We start from the raw sequence: 17,021 nt of genomic DNA, 5'->3' as shown, positions 1-17,021 counted from the left end.
TTGTAATGACAAGAAAAAGATAAACTACGTTTCAGTTTACATCGTTATATAAGAGTTATATAATCATTTGTATGCATAATTTATTAATATTTTTCTAACATTAATATATTTAGATATCATTATATTACTATCTGTTTTACATCGTTTGATGTTTTTATTATTGAGTTAAGCTTTTTTACTACTTACTAAAGTAATGAAAAGTAATACAAATATTTGTTGTATACCCGTAACAAAAATAAAAAAGGATGTTACGGTTGTTTCAATGTAAGCTTTTGAAACAGATTTTTTTATATGAATGGATGTACAGTGGCTATAAAAGCTATTTAATCAAAATTGAATACTATGAATATGAAATGTAGAACCTGATAAGAAAACACTTCATTAGGAAATAAAGGGAAGTACAAATACTTTTTGTAGCCTCTGCATAACGAAATTAAAATCTTCATATCGCACCATAATCCGAGTTACAGTAATTGGAATACCAATTCGAGGTCCTTAATACCTAATTATTTCAACATCAAGCATTTTTCATTTTTCACGGAAGCAGATGTTTGATCTGTTTATTATCTATTGTCAATCACTTCTAGTGTGATCAGTTTATGCAATTATGGGAAGAGTTTGAGTTAACACAAAGCGAGGTAACCTTGCAAGTCATTGTCTATCATTGAGTAGCGGTTGCCCTGCAACAAGGCTGATCATGATTTGCAGTGTAAATACATTGCACTAAATAATCACAAGTAGAAAATACATCAAAATAATTTTAAAAGTTACTTTAATCCTTTCAGTAAAGAAAAGCTTTGATATCTTCAAGTTTTCCTGGAACAATTTGCGAAAAAATATATGTAGTACCAAATCCATACCACTTAAAGTTCCTGAACAGAAACTTGATTATCAATCTTGATCGGAAAGAAATAATAGTATTAAATAGATTCAAAATACACTACATGAAATTTAATATGTAAAATGAATTCTCCAATTTGTAACATATACACATATATATACATATAACATATATATAGGATATTTCGGCAAAATGAGATCACCCAAATATTTGACTTATTTACGATTATAGGAAAAAACTTCTTCGGATAAAGTTAAGCTGTTTCAGGGAGCACATGTAATGGCGAACAGAATCTTTTGTCAAGATCATTTTTTTTATGAGATTTCAAGATTATCGGTATGTTTTAAGATAGAACCCTATATTTTTTTATTCATCAATTGACGCGTTTTTTATTTTATCTATACAAAAATATCAAGGTGCTTGTGTCTGAAAATGCTTAGTCTAAAAAATATTTCAACTTTAATTTTGTAAAACTTGACCTATGAAAGACAAGGAAAGATGCGAAGGACGTTCTTGTATTTATGTTTCCCTTGTCTTTTATACATTACATTTAATGAAATTAAAAACGAAATATCTTTTAAACTATGCTTTTTCCGAAATAAGTACCCTGATATTTTTGTATAGAGAATAAAACTTACAACCATTGATGTAAAAGAATACATAGAGTTTTATTTATAAATATATCAATGACCTTGAAATTTCCTAAAGAAAATGAACTTGAATTTCTTTCCATCATTACATGTTTAACTTTATCCTGAAAAGTCTTTTCATACAGTCGTAAATAAGACAGATATTTAGGTGATATATGTTTATATATCATATAAATATGTTTATATTCCAAGTTAAAGAAACTTTAAATGAAAATCCTGGTGATCATAACTGTTTCATTGTTTGATTCCCGAAAACCAGTTATAAATTAAAAGTATCTTCCTTATAAAATTCAATACTCTATAACAAAATTTAATTTTCCAAAATAAATTCATCGTTTTTATTGTAAAACGGAATAAAAAAGAAGATTAATTTTTATATATTTCAATTATTAATTATTTAATTCAATTTGAATACAATAACGTTTTAAATTACTAAAGTTACTCGTGCAAAATCTGATGTCAACTAATCGTTTATTGGTACTTACATTAATCGGTAGGTACTTGATTATGAAAAGACGATGATCGGTATGAATTGGAATGCATTGGAAACTAAGTTTAATAGGCTTTAACGGGACGCCAGGAGGCCGCCGTCGAGCACTTTAAATATGCTGTCAGAGCAATTGGGCTTAATCTCATTTGAGTTTAACGACTAAATGTCCTCGGCTTTTAGCCCTTTGTCTGCCGTGCAGACAAGTGGCATTCACGGGCGCCAGAACTTTATTCGGTATAATCGATCGATGGATCAAGCAATGAAACGGTTACTGTATGGTGTCACACAAAATGACTGCGTGAATAGTTGCTTTGTCCGGTTGATGACCAAGATGCTATTTAAGAAAGTATGAACAAACTACTAATGTCGAGATTTTTTTCATTAAATCCGAATGTATCTGGCAATCAATGGATTGCTGTGAGGATGGAACTCATCTGACTTCAACTGTTACGTAAGGATAGCTCTCTGTATTAAACTTATACATATCATATGTATGTACTATGTTTAAGAAGTGATAATTCCAGAAGGAGTTAAAATACTTCTTAAAGTTTCAATGTTTCTAATTTCTTTTGTCCTCATGAAAATGGCAAGACCTTTTAAATTTTCAATACTCTGACTTATAAATTTATAAACATAAAAATATAGATACGAGGATGCTTTCTTTTACATATATTAAACAATATGATTGCAGAATATTTTTTGCCAAGACAAAAATTAATCAATTTGTACAGTTGATAAAATACAGTATTTTCGAAGAAGGAAATACTACGGTATAGTTGGTGTCACTGATATAACTGTTTTGAATTACAAGAAAAAACAATCAATATAGAAAAAAAAGCATTTTAATAAAAGTTAACAACACATTTTGAATGAAACAAATTATTGTGAATTTTTATAAAAATAATGGAATCATAGTGAAATTTCATATTAAGAATCCTAAAGAGAATTTTGAACTATGTATTTAAAAAAAAATATGTAAATTTAACCAATCCATTAAGTAGTTTACTATTTCATAAAGATTTTAAATAGTGAAAGATCATAGTAGACTAAACTTTTGCGGTTGGAGCATTTGATACCTAATCTAAACTAATTCATTATTAATATGATATTTTTAAAAGTTGTTTAAAATTTCAGAATATATTTTTATATATATGCAATCGATAACTCATCTACCCCGACATACCTCTATTAAATTAATACATAATATAAAATATGTTTTATACATATATTAAAACTGAGAACTAATGATACTTAAATATAATAATGCAAAAAACTTAGTAAAATGTATCTACAGGTATGTATGTAGTATTTCTTTTTAAAATAGTAATAATGATTTAAAAGATTCTATTTCTCTAATCAAAGAATTTCAACAGAAACACCGTTCTTGAAAAATAGTAATATAATTAAGTTATAAAGCAAAAGCACTTTGTAAACTTTGATAACAAGAGCAGATGAAACTTTCTGTCGACATTTCAAAATAGGTGAATAGTCGAATACCAGTTGCGGTTCACCTAAGTAAGCATCAAAGCGTGTCGTGTACGTTACAGTAGTCTTGCGTGCTTGGAATTGTTGCTCGGTGTAACGCTTTGATCGGTGGTTAATGCGAATACGTGTAAAGCTTACAAGCAGAATTGGTATGGTTGCGCGTGCCGTATCTTTGCTGAATCCTTTCAGCCATCGGCTTATCAATCAGCCAGTAATCGATAAAATTGTGACTGGGAACAAGTTTTATGGAGTCAAACCTTCCGTGATAAACTATTATTAGATTTCTACGCATCTCATTTGCTTTTACAATTGAAATGTTTCGTTCGAAGCATGGCTTGTGCAAACGAAGATAATTCAGAGATGTAAATTACCAATAAGGAAATTATTTCAATTGAAATACAGCAATAAGGCTCATGCAAGTTATTTCACAATTATTACGTTGGAAAGAAAAACTCCATTTTCTTCTAATAAAGTGATTTCTAGACGAATTTGTTATTATTGTACACATTAATGTATATATAATTCATTAATAGAAATATTATTAGAAGTCATACTGTACCGTAGTTATGCATTATGTTGCAGACGAAAATTGTATTCTCTTGGAACCAACAACTTTCTGTATAGCTTCTATATATATATATACGAAAAATGCATGTATTGTACATATGCATTTCTTAAAAGATACCTATTACTTAACATGAAAATTAGGAATTTTATACTGAATGATTAGATATGGTAATTAAGATAGAATACTTCATTGCAACATTTATTAAAAGGATAAAAATATATGTCGAATGTTGACGTATATTATATTTTCAAAATTACAAGTGTTAGTAACAGAGTTAGTATTATTTTATATAAAGTATAAATCGGTTGCTGGCTAACGAATCGTTCTCCTGAAATTTAGGTCAGTATCACAGTATGATAATAATCATTAAGTTTGTCTGTTGTGATTAAGTTTCATAATTTCGTTTGGCCATAATATCAATGGATATTTCCAATAATGTTACCTATTGCTTTCCAATAATATTACCGATAATTAGCTATTTCCCTAATAGATCTCATGTAATAAAACTAACGAACATTGAAATTTATAAAACACATTACTTTACAAAATATTTCATATATGTATCTTTGAATTAGTTGAAGAATTAATAGTAAAATATAATACACAACTTTGTTTTCTTATTTCAACTGAAAATAACGTTTTAATGGAAAACTAAATTTTGGTTTTTTTAACTTACTGTGTATTTCAAACTGTTAAAAAAAAAAAAAAATAGAACAAAAATATTGAAACAAATTCCCTACGTATATTGCGTTTAAAAAAAAATGACATTAGTATATAAATAGTGGTTGATAGTATAATGTTTATGCGATAATGAGCCTTATTTTATGATTCACCAAGTTTGTTCGAGTAATATCTTACCAGTTATTTTCCAAAACTATGGATTTCGAGCTCATTTTCAACTTCAAAGTCTAATTCTCTGATTTATTAAATAAGGTATAAGATTATTTAACTTTACTGCAGGCCACTTTAATGCAGGTCTGTTTGCGTTCTTAGTACTCACAATTATTTAATGCCGCAAATTCCTGAACTCGAATTAGCCTTTGATTTCTACTGTGATAATACTCTATTTCATACGAAGCAATTGCCAAGTATAATACTCTTCATTGTTCAAGTTGCTACTCTGATGCAATTAATATTTATGGGATAAATAGGTAAATAGATAAAGACAAGCAGGTTTAATATAATTGTTTTGAAGACTTATAATAAAAAAAGTATTGTAAACTTTCATATTTTCCACACATGTATATATTAATGATTCAAATAAAGAAAATAACATTATAGCTTATTGTATCAGTAATATTGCAGGAATTAAAATTTATCACATTTTTATCTACAAGAAATTCTTAAATAGTATTAAAAATGTACAATATTTGACAAAATGATGGTCATTATTGCATTCAGAATTTTATTACTGGACATATCCATAGGAACCGATGAACTAACATTTGTTGACGTACCATTGAACTATCTTTGTTGCAATTCTCTCTCTACCATAATCAGATTTTCATAATCATTAACGACACTAATCAGGATCTAGGTTTCTTGAATCTTTGACGAAAGGCCACTTTGATCTTATAATATGGTTCTGGGATTATTCCATCAGTGTATTATTTCAGTTTTTTGGAAAAAGTAGAAGGCGTGAGTCTAATAACGAAATTTATTGATATCATACTATGTATATACTTATGTATATATATTTTTATAATTTTCTCATTGACTTGATTACAACTTTCTAATATCAGGTGTTCATGCGATTTTTTATATCAGCAAGCAAAACGCGTTTTTTTTTTTAAATAAAAGCAAATACCTTTATTTCAATAATGTATTGTGCATATTGATTTATAATCTTTTCCCATCTTTCGGACAGTTTTATAATCGCATGTTTATAAAAATCTCCATCTTCCCCCAAAAAGGCATTATACCTAAGTGCTGTTTCTCATTATTTCTCAAGTATCTAAATTTTTCTAAATATCTTCAAAAAATTATAATACCTTGTTTTTATGAATGTGAATTTACAACTTAACAATTGCAATAATGTAAAACTTAATTGTCTAAATCTTCTAAACAAAAGTAGATACTTGTTAGAAAAAATTGTTTTTTGAAAAATCTACCTGATTGACAAGAGTAAACAAACGAAAATCGTGATTCCGTCGAGACTCTTGATCGAATCGGTATCGGTACTAAAATGAAATAGCGGCGTTCAATGTGAAACCAGTTTGACGACTTCAAACCTTTCGTCGGTCAGAAGGGGGAGAGGCACGTTTTGTCGCTTCGTAATACGATTTTTCCGCATGAAAGAAACAGGGCAAACGGAAAAAGGCACTTACTGGTTTAACAAGGCGCTCGTAAATTATGAATTATTCAATGATCCACAACCCAAGATGGAAAAGACGATGAACCGAAGCAGTTGCTGACAAGTTTACGTGAACATCGTGTTCTTTGCATCGACTCTGATCGTGAGAACGACGTTAAAACTTCCCGAAAGTGTACATGCCACATTAATTAACATTACTTAAGATTGGCAATCGGATTTCGAAGATTAATCGAGCGTACTACGAATGATGCGTTTGCGGTTTCAAGCAAAACATGAATTCCATTATGTAAATTATTACAAGTCGAATTGTTGCGACAATACGTTGCTTTTTGCTTATAATAAAGCGATATTTAATCTTTTTAACATTAAACAGTATTATATAAATGTAGTAACTTATAAATTCAATGCAATTTTATTTTGAATTATGGTGCTGCAATAGGCTTTAGTTATTATTATTCTCTTATGAAAATTCTTGATAAATACTCTAAGCAATATCAAATCTTTATTTCTTAACGCTGTGTGTTCTAGTCAGAACTCGATTTAATAAGCTATTAATAAAATATTCACGTATTTCATCTTTTCATCCCAGAACGACCCATTTATAAATTTACATACAACAAATTAAATAGAAAATTGAGGCCGTCTAATTCTGTCAATAGATATTCTTACGGCTGATGCGGTACTTGTGGCGAGACCGCAAGGTACATGATCATAATGAAGTTTCCTTTAATTAATTTCTTTTGCTCCTATATATGTATCTCGTTTCAGCAATATCGTAAAAGTAATCAGTCTTATCTGATGCGGTTCTCATTATGAGCTAGAAACAACGTAGTCTATGTATTTTAGTTTTTGCTAAAATCATTACACCGGGATTGACTTACTATTAAATTTCATAAAAATCAGCCACCAAACATATCGATAGAATTTTCGTCTCTTCGGCACTTCTGCCATTTTGTTTCAAAATTATCTTGCGTTGGAACTATCATTTCTTATTAAGATGAAAAAAAAATTATATAAATCCTTGTATACGTAAAAATTTTGTAAACAATTAAATTACAAAAGTCTATACATCCTTTCAATTTGAAATATTATGACAATAAGGTTAGGTTCAGTCAATTTTTTGACATGTTTTGATTGAATCTAGACACATATTTAGACAAATAATATAATTTATCACATTTTTATAAAGAAGAAATAAAAGAATACAAAATACAATATTATAGAAATATATGTACAGCAATATGAAATCATAAAAAAATTTAGACACATATTTAGACAAATAATATAATTTATCACATTTTTATAAAGAAGAAATAAAAGAATACAAAATACAATATTATAGAAATATATGTACAGCAATATGAAATCATAAAAAAATTGACTTATATTGATATTTCATGGGATCTGTGTATCAATAACGGCCTGCTATCTTTTTGACAATACTGGAATTACAGATTTTGTTAATTACTGGTGCAATATTCAAGTGTCTATCGTCTGCCAATTTCTGTTTGAAAAATGTTAATTGTATTTAGCAAATTCAAGGTCCTTTCATTCTGATATGTAAGTAAAAGATTTTATGACAATGTATTTTTAGTATCTTTTGATAAATCATTTAATAACATTTAATAACTGTATGCTTATTTTTATGACTGACTGCATACATACGTATATATGCATGCATGTATGTATGAGTGTATATTGTATGTATGTATGTATGCATGAGTGTGTATTGTATGTATGTATGTATGTATGAGTGTGTATTGTATGTATGTATGTATGTATTGCAGTATGTATGTATGCTTGCAGTCACGATAATAACTAATTAGAAAAATCTAATATTATAAACTTTACGTTACATGCAGAAATGAATAAAAGCGTCAGATTCTTAACACAGTGAAGTTTCTCTTATCTGTTCTCTGTATTATATAAAATCGTGCAAATTGTGTCATTAAATTATTGCATTGACTACTATGTTGAATATTGTTAGATAGTACTTATTAAATTACTTTTGTATCAATAAAGACATTATTGAATTTTTTTCAGTCCATGATGTCTAGCTGGTAATAGATTTTATTCATTTTTATATAGGACAATCAGTAAACAGTGTGTTAATGGATACTTATATTTATTTAATTCAAAAATATATAATTATAAATTCTGATTGTTGTTCTCATTAAAGAATGATTTGATGATGATTAAAGAATGATTGTGTTACATAAAGTAACGAATTTCAATTTAATATTAAAGTTCATATAACAATTCATATGTCAAAATATAGAAAATGACGTATGCTTAATATGAAACAATTTAATGTCGAAATTCTACAACGTAGAAAGATTAGAAATCAGCGTTATTTTATTACAAGAGCATCAAAAACTATATATAAAGAATTTTTCTATTACATCGAATCAAACTGACTCGTCGAGTCCACAAAGATATACAAAAACCAACCTACTTTTATCAAAGTAAGTTACATGTAGTTCTGTCCTTACTATTACCAGTCATTACGCTAGGATTACACGGATATTTTATACACCACATGTTGCACGTCGCGTTTTTTCCGTCGAAGTAGGATCTCGATTGGATGAGCGTTTTATATGCTGCGTGTTACACATCGACACTAAGCATTGTATCGTATTGCCAGCGTGTTTTGTCTTCTGTGTGCAACACACGACAGACAGCGCGGCAACACGCGGTGTTTCGAGAGCGTTTCAGAGCGTGGTCTATATAGACAGTTGCACTAAAGTATACAGTGCCTATTTCGGAGAAAACGCGACGTGTAATACACGGTGTATAAAACGCCTGTGTAGTCCTAGCCTTATAAAGTGACTATGTTTGAAAAAGCGTGTTTGCCATAAGAAGCAAAAACTATATTTGAACATAACTAAATCAAATTTACGAACAAAGAGAATAATGCTCATAAAACACATTCAAGTGTATCTTTTTTCCATTTTTAGTTCTTTACGCTGGAAATGTACCGTTCTAGTCAGGACACAACTCGCAATGATAACGCATTTATAGAATACAGCAGAGTGCCACGTGAATCAGGAAAAACTAGATAACTACTCTGTATAACCCGAATTATCAAGATAAATGAACGAGATTTTCATAATTGGTCGGGGAATGTCTCCGTAACATTTTCATAGTGGCAACTCGGAAATCGCGTTTTTTAGTTGTCACTTTCGTCACAAGTGTCCAATATGATAGGAGCATATCCCTGTATGCTATTCCATAAAAAAGAAACATATTTCTCATTTTATTTTGTTAATAAATTAAATTTGACACAAATTTAACTGAACTAATCAAGAAGCCACGCATTCTCTTGACACACCGCTGACAGTTTTCGATTCAGCTCTAAACGAAGCGTAAACATTTCTGTAGCAGCATAGGAAAAACGAAATAGAAACGAACGTTGACATGACGGAAAATTTATTCTATAATTTCCGGTCGAAAGATGCATCCGTTTACACTGGTGCTCACGCGACCTAATTTTCCATTCTTCAACGTGTCTTGAGATTTGTGAGATAAGGATATCCTTCTTTTGCGTCCGGCGATCGCAGCGCGTTCAAGCCTAAAGGCAAGAAGTTTGAAAAATCGCGCGCAGTCATTATAAACTGAGGGAACCTATTGAACCTGTTTCGCTATTATAAATGGCCGACTAACGAAGCATTCTGGCGTTACGTAAAATACGTTTCTCTAGCCGTGTGTCGGAGTACGGTCGAAAGCTACTTAAGCCGTCAAAGAGACATTTTCCTCGAACTGCTCGTTAATCGTGATAGTCTTAAGACATCGGCAAAGAGGGGCAGGGAGAGTCTAAATGAAGGAGAGAGAGAGACTTCTTCCTTGAATGCGATTCCTCTCGTACTGAATACACGATACCATGTGCACTGTACTCGGTTGCATCAAGGGTCAGTGTACTGTGTGGGCTGGAACTAAAAGTCACGACATACGTATACACTGGCATAATACGTCGAAGATTGTATGTCATCGGAAAAAGGAGAGTTAAGAAGAACGCCGGTATATGCAAGTAACGTTCTTCGTCGTGGAATGTCGTCTGTGGCGTTGCTTTCTCACTCTAGTCGCCACGTATCAGCATATAGGTACCGTAACATTCGAACATTGTTGAAAATGGGCTTTGAATTTGAACAGTGTCGTTTATCCGTTAGCATTGTCGCGATCCAGGCTGCTATAATGATGTTACGCATGGAAGAAGTCTCTGGGATCCTTTTCCATGTAAACGCATATCGAATAATGCTAAGAATTGAGTTTTTCGCTACTAAGATAAAATATAGTAAGGATTATTTGAGCCACCTGAGCTCCAACACCTTACAATTTAATCTTCAATTTTGTATAAAGTAATCAAACTTGAAAAAATGAGGGAAGTTCCGCCAAAAGAAAATATCAAAAACAAGAAAATGACCCTATAATATTAACATTAAACGAACTTCTTTTCTTTTGATGAGTAAAAATTGTATCCTCGTGAAAAACTACTATGTACTATGGCCATTGAATTGTTAATATAAATACACGATGCATTTCACTATTTATTAATAACGAGTCAAATAATCCATTTCTACATGTAGATCACTTGAAAACTATTCAGAACCTAATTTGGCGGATTATATACAAGGCAAAAACTTGACACAAATAATTCCTAATAATTTTTAAAATATTTCCTAATAATATTATTATAATAAATATTTCCTAATAAAAAATATTTCCTAATAATTTTTCGTATTTGTGAAAAAGAGTCTCGAAACAGACCAAAGCTATCCGGTGTAATCAAAGATACTAAGGCTTTCTTAATTTTATTTTTCAATTTAATACTTATGTAGTTAGTATAAAAAAAAGAAAGCAGTGCTTCTTTATCTTTTCAGGTTAAAAATTTCTATAAAATTTATAAAATCTATTTTGTTTGTATTTTTTGTTATTAAGATCCTCCACTTGATTATGGTTGGATCATTTAGAACCTAAAAACTTTGAATGAAATAAAAAGTGAATTTCACAGAAGATATATTAATAATACAGTTGATTTTTGTTATCAGAGGACGCCTTAAATTATTAGTTAATAATAAAAGTGATGATAATGATAGTAAGAATAAATATATTCTTTAAATCACTCTTATGAGCATAGTTTCTTGTTTTATAACGTTTCTTGTTTTCCTCGAATGAAATTTCCTTAATTAGAAATGACCTTATCAAAGCTATTTATGATCTACTCTCGTTTCTCTCTTATAATCTTTGTCATTTTAATGGCCCATACATTCTCCTTTTTATCGTATTTTGATATGGTTGAATTGTGTAATATGAGTAAATGATTAGGAAGCGATTAACATAAAAAATGGTCTAATGGAAATGTAGAGAATTTCTATCTCTATTGTCTGTTAAGGTACTAACATGGTGTAAATTACAATCGAAAACTATGCAAATTAATAATAATTTATGAATAAATTGTATATATATTATTACTTCTTATGAATATAATTGATAAATATTTCGTGATTCATAGAAATCTGAGTGGTCAAGAAATGTATTTAGGAAAACCAAAAGATTTATTTTTTCATTTTTGTTCAAAGTTTATTTATTGTTTTCACGAAATTTCTTACTATAATATGTATATTAGTAATGTGTTTTCAATGCTCCTATCATAACATATCTTACAATTTCTAATTTCTCATGGAATATGATTTCTTAACTTGCTTTCCAATATCTTGTATCAAATAGTATTTTCGAATTCATGAAATGAGGACTTACTTCACTAAGTTCGAGTATATTTTACGAACCTTTTCTAAATTGATTTTGTTAATAAAACAAATACATATCTTGCTCAATTATTTTATTCTTAAAATTTATGCTTGCCCTTTTACAAACTAATAGCTTCTAAAATTTTACTTGTTGAATATGGGTGTTCGAGTCTCTTGACCATTAAAAGAAGAGAATTTGAAAATAAAAGAACTTCGCGTATGAATGAAAAAAGTTTCGGAAAAATGATGATAGAAAAGTTTGAATAAGGAAACCGCCAAATAAAGTGCTAATTTCCCATCTTAAATTCACATCATACGTAACACAATTACTAATATTTATTTCCCATGAAAAATTAAATATCAAAAATGTAGGAAATCTTGATGATAAAGGGATAAGTATCTTCTAAGTTGTTCACTATTGAAACATTCTACATTGTTAAAAAATTAAACTACATTTAAATTTTATTCAACTCTAGCATTACTTCTTCCACGCAAAGAAACTGCATATTCGAGTGCATCGCCTAGCAAAAGATAATCTATGTGTATCCTTTAACATGAAACTTTTTCCTAGTACAGTTTGCAATGTAAAAATCGTATACTTGACCCGTTCATGGGTAGGAGAAGGGTTGAGGAAAAAAACGCAAATGAAAAGAAGAAGCCATTGCAGATGTACATTACGTTAACGGTGTTAACAATGCTTCCGCAGGTTGGCTGGTGCACGCATGTATGACTCAGTACACGCGCGCTGGGGTTACAACGAAGAAGGAGCTAGTCCCTGGCTTTATCTTCAATTAACCGAAGTCTAAACAGAGTTAATAGTACAATGCACTTCCTGTTGGTCAGTTGTTGCTGCTGGTTGTTACAATCAACGACGCGTAGCGTCTTCAAAGGGATTTCTTTGTAGTTTTCCTACTGGTACCGCCCTCGAACGGCCAATCGCCGCCGGCATTAATTATCGTTTCGATCGTATGTGCTTCCTATCGGTCAGTTAGACACGAGTTGTTAATCTTCGACGCTATTGCCGACCAATTTCCCGCGAGATACGTCATTTCATTGCGAAACGCTCTGGGCTCTGTTCGCTTGTTTCGCGGTCAGGCAAGGCTGATCGGGGACGTAGTCACTGTTTATTTAATGCGCTAAGGAAATTAATCTTCTACGAAACATGGCTGAATAACATGTTACTCGCATGTATACATCGTTTCTTGTTTAATTAATGATTGATTTTTTCAGTTTTGAATTGATGCGCATAGTACTGAAACTTTGCGTTACATGTTACAATATAAGTGTTTCGCTAAGTGGAGTTGATTGTTGCATCTGTTTTCCGGAAGAGTATTTCAAAATGCTGAGCGAGATAGATGATTTATTTGAATTTACCAATATTAGTTGAGTTGTGAAAAATCGACGTGCAAGACATCAAAATTCTCGTTCTTACGAGACAGAGAGAGATGCGAGTGTTTGTCTCTGTTTGAGACATTCATAGCATGTCACACGTGTATAGAACACGAACCCTCTTGCCTTCCATTTTGATTTTTTACAATTCAATATTTTCGAGCGGTTTCTTCTATGGTACGTGAGTATCGAGACCTGTTTATATGATCGTAGTTTGGATCACGATGGATAGAATGCAGATCTTTCCTCACTTGTAGCTTCCTCATTCACCAGATCTAATACCAGCGCATCCGATCTGCCCTTTGGCGAGTCGTAAAAGAAGTTGTTTATAATTCGGGTGGACGGATTATATGCATTGAACAATTGAAACCTCGGACTAAATATGGGTTTCATCATCTAAAGAAAATACGTAATTTTTAGGAGTAGCTTAGCCGGAATGAAGGAGGGCGAATCTGGGGCTGCTTCAAAAATGAGAAAGGAAGGAAAAAATAGAGGAAGATATGGAATATACTATGCAGGTTGGAGTATGTATCTAGAACCATTTCGATTACTGCGAAAATAATGTTAGTGAAAAATAAAATGAAAAATAAAAATATAGAAGTTGAATGATTCTAAAAGAAGGATACGATATGAAGACCAAATTTGTTTCTTTAAATGAAGTCATAATTAAATATAAAATTGAAGTTTTAATTAGAGACAATAAGAGAAACTATTTTAACTAGTAATAATTTTACAAAGTAGATTCATTGCCGTATGTTCTTCACCTTCGTTTGGCTGTCTTGAATGACTAGTAGTTTCAATTACTTCAAAATGTTGTTTGTTTGCTGTTTAATATAATCGTCTCGCTGCTTCCTCCGTTTCAGTCTTTTAACCCCACTTAAGTATTTCCGTCCACGATCTCTATCCCTGCTAGTCATAATGCTTCTTGAAAAAACATTTCTGTGTATAAAATTTTGTCTGTTACAAAAATGAATAGAATCGCGTGCCAAAAAACATTTACTGCAAGATAGGATAAACTACATATTTCATTAGTTTATATAAGTTGAAACATTTCTCTGTTCTTGCTCGCTTTATAGAAATTTTAACATTTGGGGTGAAATTAATTTAATAATAACGAATTCAAATTCTCAACTAGTTATATCTATTGGATTTCATTTGTATGACTGCTATACGTTTTTTCTGCGACGCGATTTCAGTTAGTGTTGATTTTAACTTAAAAGAGGGAAAATAATTGAAAAAAAAATACTTACCAGAAATCAAACGTTTTGAAAATGTATATGTCACGGTTTATACCACAATATAACTTTGAAAAATAGTCGTCGTCTTAAATTTACCGAAATGTAACGATTACAGTTCTCGCCACGCGTCGAGAGATTGACTAACGCTCAGCATCGAAGACCGTAGCAATGCAATGGCCTGATGCGTTTTTGTTTAAAACATATGAACCGCAAGACTGCAACTGATACACAACCACTAATAAATGTCAGGCGTTGCTATGTCCAGTTCCTATGCAAGTTGGCAGGAGCTGCGACCCGTCGACAGACTTCCAAAAATTCGGGAGTCTTATCTCTATTTTTTAAAGCAGTTTTTTAAACAAATCCAAGTAATATTTTTTTCGCATGAATAATTCGCTTTCGCATCTCTAAACAATTGTTAGCACATTATCGTGGTGAAGATAAAAGTATGTACATACATTGTTCCTCCGACGTATACATTTAATCACATTCTATTGTTCAAGGACTGATTATTTAGCTGTAACTATTTGCATATGAAACGTGCGCATCCAACGTTTATTTATAATGGAAATCTCCTAGTATCATTAATAAAAATTGTTAAAATCAAGAGAATGGTTCTCCTATGAGACCTTTAATTAAGGGCTCGACAATTCCGCGTTTAGTAAGCCAGAACGAAAAGCGATTCACTCCGCGTTCCTGGTCGCGTTTCTTTTTCTTCTTTTGGGCGATGGCCCGCGCGTTTCTTAACCCTACGCTTCAATGTGATGTTATCGGTCGATCTTGGATTTCCAGTCATGTCAACCAGCCAAGCCAGACAATCTGATAGAACCGTATTGTCTCTCTGCTGTTCTCGCTTCGTATAGTTGCACGGTTTCCCTTTTTTAGGTCGTAATAAAACCAAACAGAGTGTAATCAAGATTTATGATACGAAGCATGGCACGGCCAAGAGGGATCCAATGATACTGAACTTCGTTCCTCTACGTGTAATCATTTGTTTAGTAAAATAAAATTCATAGAATTTTGGAAACAGTATTTAACGAGAGCCATAACGATGTACATTAATAGATAAGTATGATTAAAATGTCTAGGATTCTATATTTGCTTTTATTGGATCTCGTTATATTCAATCCTATACTTAATATACGCATAACTAAATTGGATTTTCATGCATTTAAACCCGTTCAGATGCGTTCAGTAATTTAATCGAGTAGCAAGTACTCGTAGTCACTTACTAATGGACGATTTAAGGTTCGTTGGGATACGTCTGGTAGTTTAGCAAAACAGTTTAGTCGAATACATTCAAATATCTAGATTTTTTGCTCGAGTAGGAAAACAAATACCCCCCCCCCCCCCCTCCCATTCACTGTTAACCAACCAAGCATATCCGGACGCATTTCTTTAGTCGAGTTCATTAATATCTTGTTACATTTGCGCTAAAATCGGAACGCCTCCCAAACTCACAGTCCGAGAGCCAACGACAGATGTGTTTGACACATTTCATTAACTTTCTAAAGCGGTTTTTTGTAGAATATGTATCCTAGTTGACAAATGGCAAGTCTGTCATGCGAGTAGCAGGACATGATGCGAGCGAAGTGTTTAAAAAAAATAGTGTTGTCGACCAAAATCATTAACGGTGAAAAGAAACGGAAACATATTAATGTGAAAAATGAGGAATTTTTCAAATCTACTTTGAAAAGTTTTCAAAAAGAACCAAATGACAATGACAAATTTGGTCAATATGTAGATATCTCTAGGGCTTAAATCATTAAAATCAAATTGTAATAAAAGCCGATTAAAGGATGAGATTATAAAAATAATCGACTATATTGCGGACGATGATATGTACGCATACTTTCGATGTTTTTCGTCTTCTACGCCTGTGCCATCTCCTGGAAATTTCCAATTGGCAAGAGATTTAAATACAACATGTGACATAAATGGACTGTATTCATATATGCAATGTACAATTTTATAATGAAACACTAAAATTTTATTTTTATATAATACAATTTAAATTTATATAATCTGTTAGACGTTTTCGTAAAACTATACTTTACTCTCATTACGACAGTATTATTTATCCAAGTAATCGTACTTTCTAGATATTATTGACGATCGTTGATCCTGAAGGCTGCGATAGTTTTTCTAAATGATAAGGAAATGTACTAGCTTTAGCAAAATGTTACTGCACTTCATTGCGAAGAAGCCAAAATGTCTAAGCAAACGGTGAATGATCACGACGTCATTTACAGAGCATATATTCGTTCTTAGCAGTTCTGGCATTAGAGCATCACTAAAACCATGA

General features: G+C 31.3%; 1 protein-coding gene across 3 annotated transcripts in view; it reads left to right on the top strand.

Moving 5' to 3' along the window:
• Gukh (NHS actin remodeling regulator GUK-holder) overlaps nucleotides 1-17,021 on the top strand; it is a 196,397-nt gene that overhangs the window by 112,478 nt on the left and 66,898 nt on the right. The gene's annotated exons all lie outside the window — the stretch shown is intronic.

This window comes from Bombus fervidus, chromosome 2 (assembly GCF_041682495.2).
Source record: "Bombus fervidus isolate BK054 chromosome 2, iyBomFerv1, whole genome shotgun sequence".
NCBI lineage: Eukaryota > Metazoa > Arthropoda > Insecta > Hymenoptera > Apidae > Bombus > Bombus fervidus.
The sequence above is the reverse complement of the archived record's forward strand: the minus strand, read 5'-3'. Positions and strand labels throughout refer to the sequence as shown.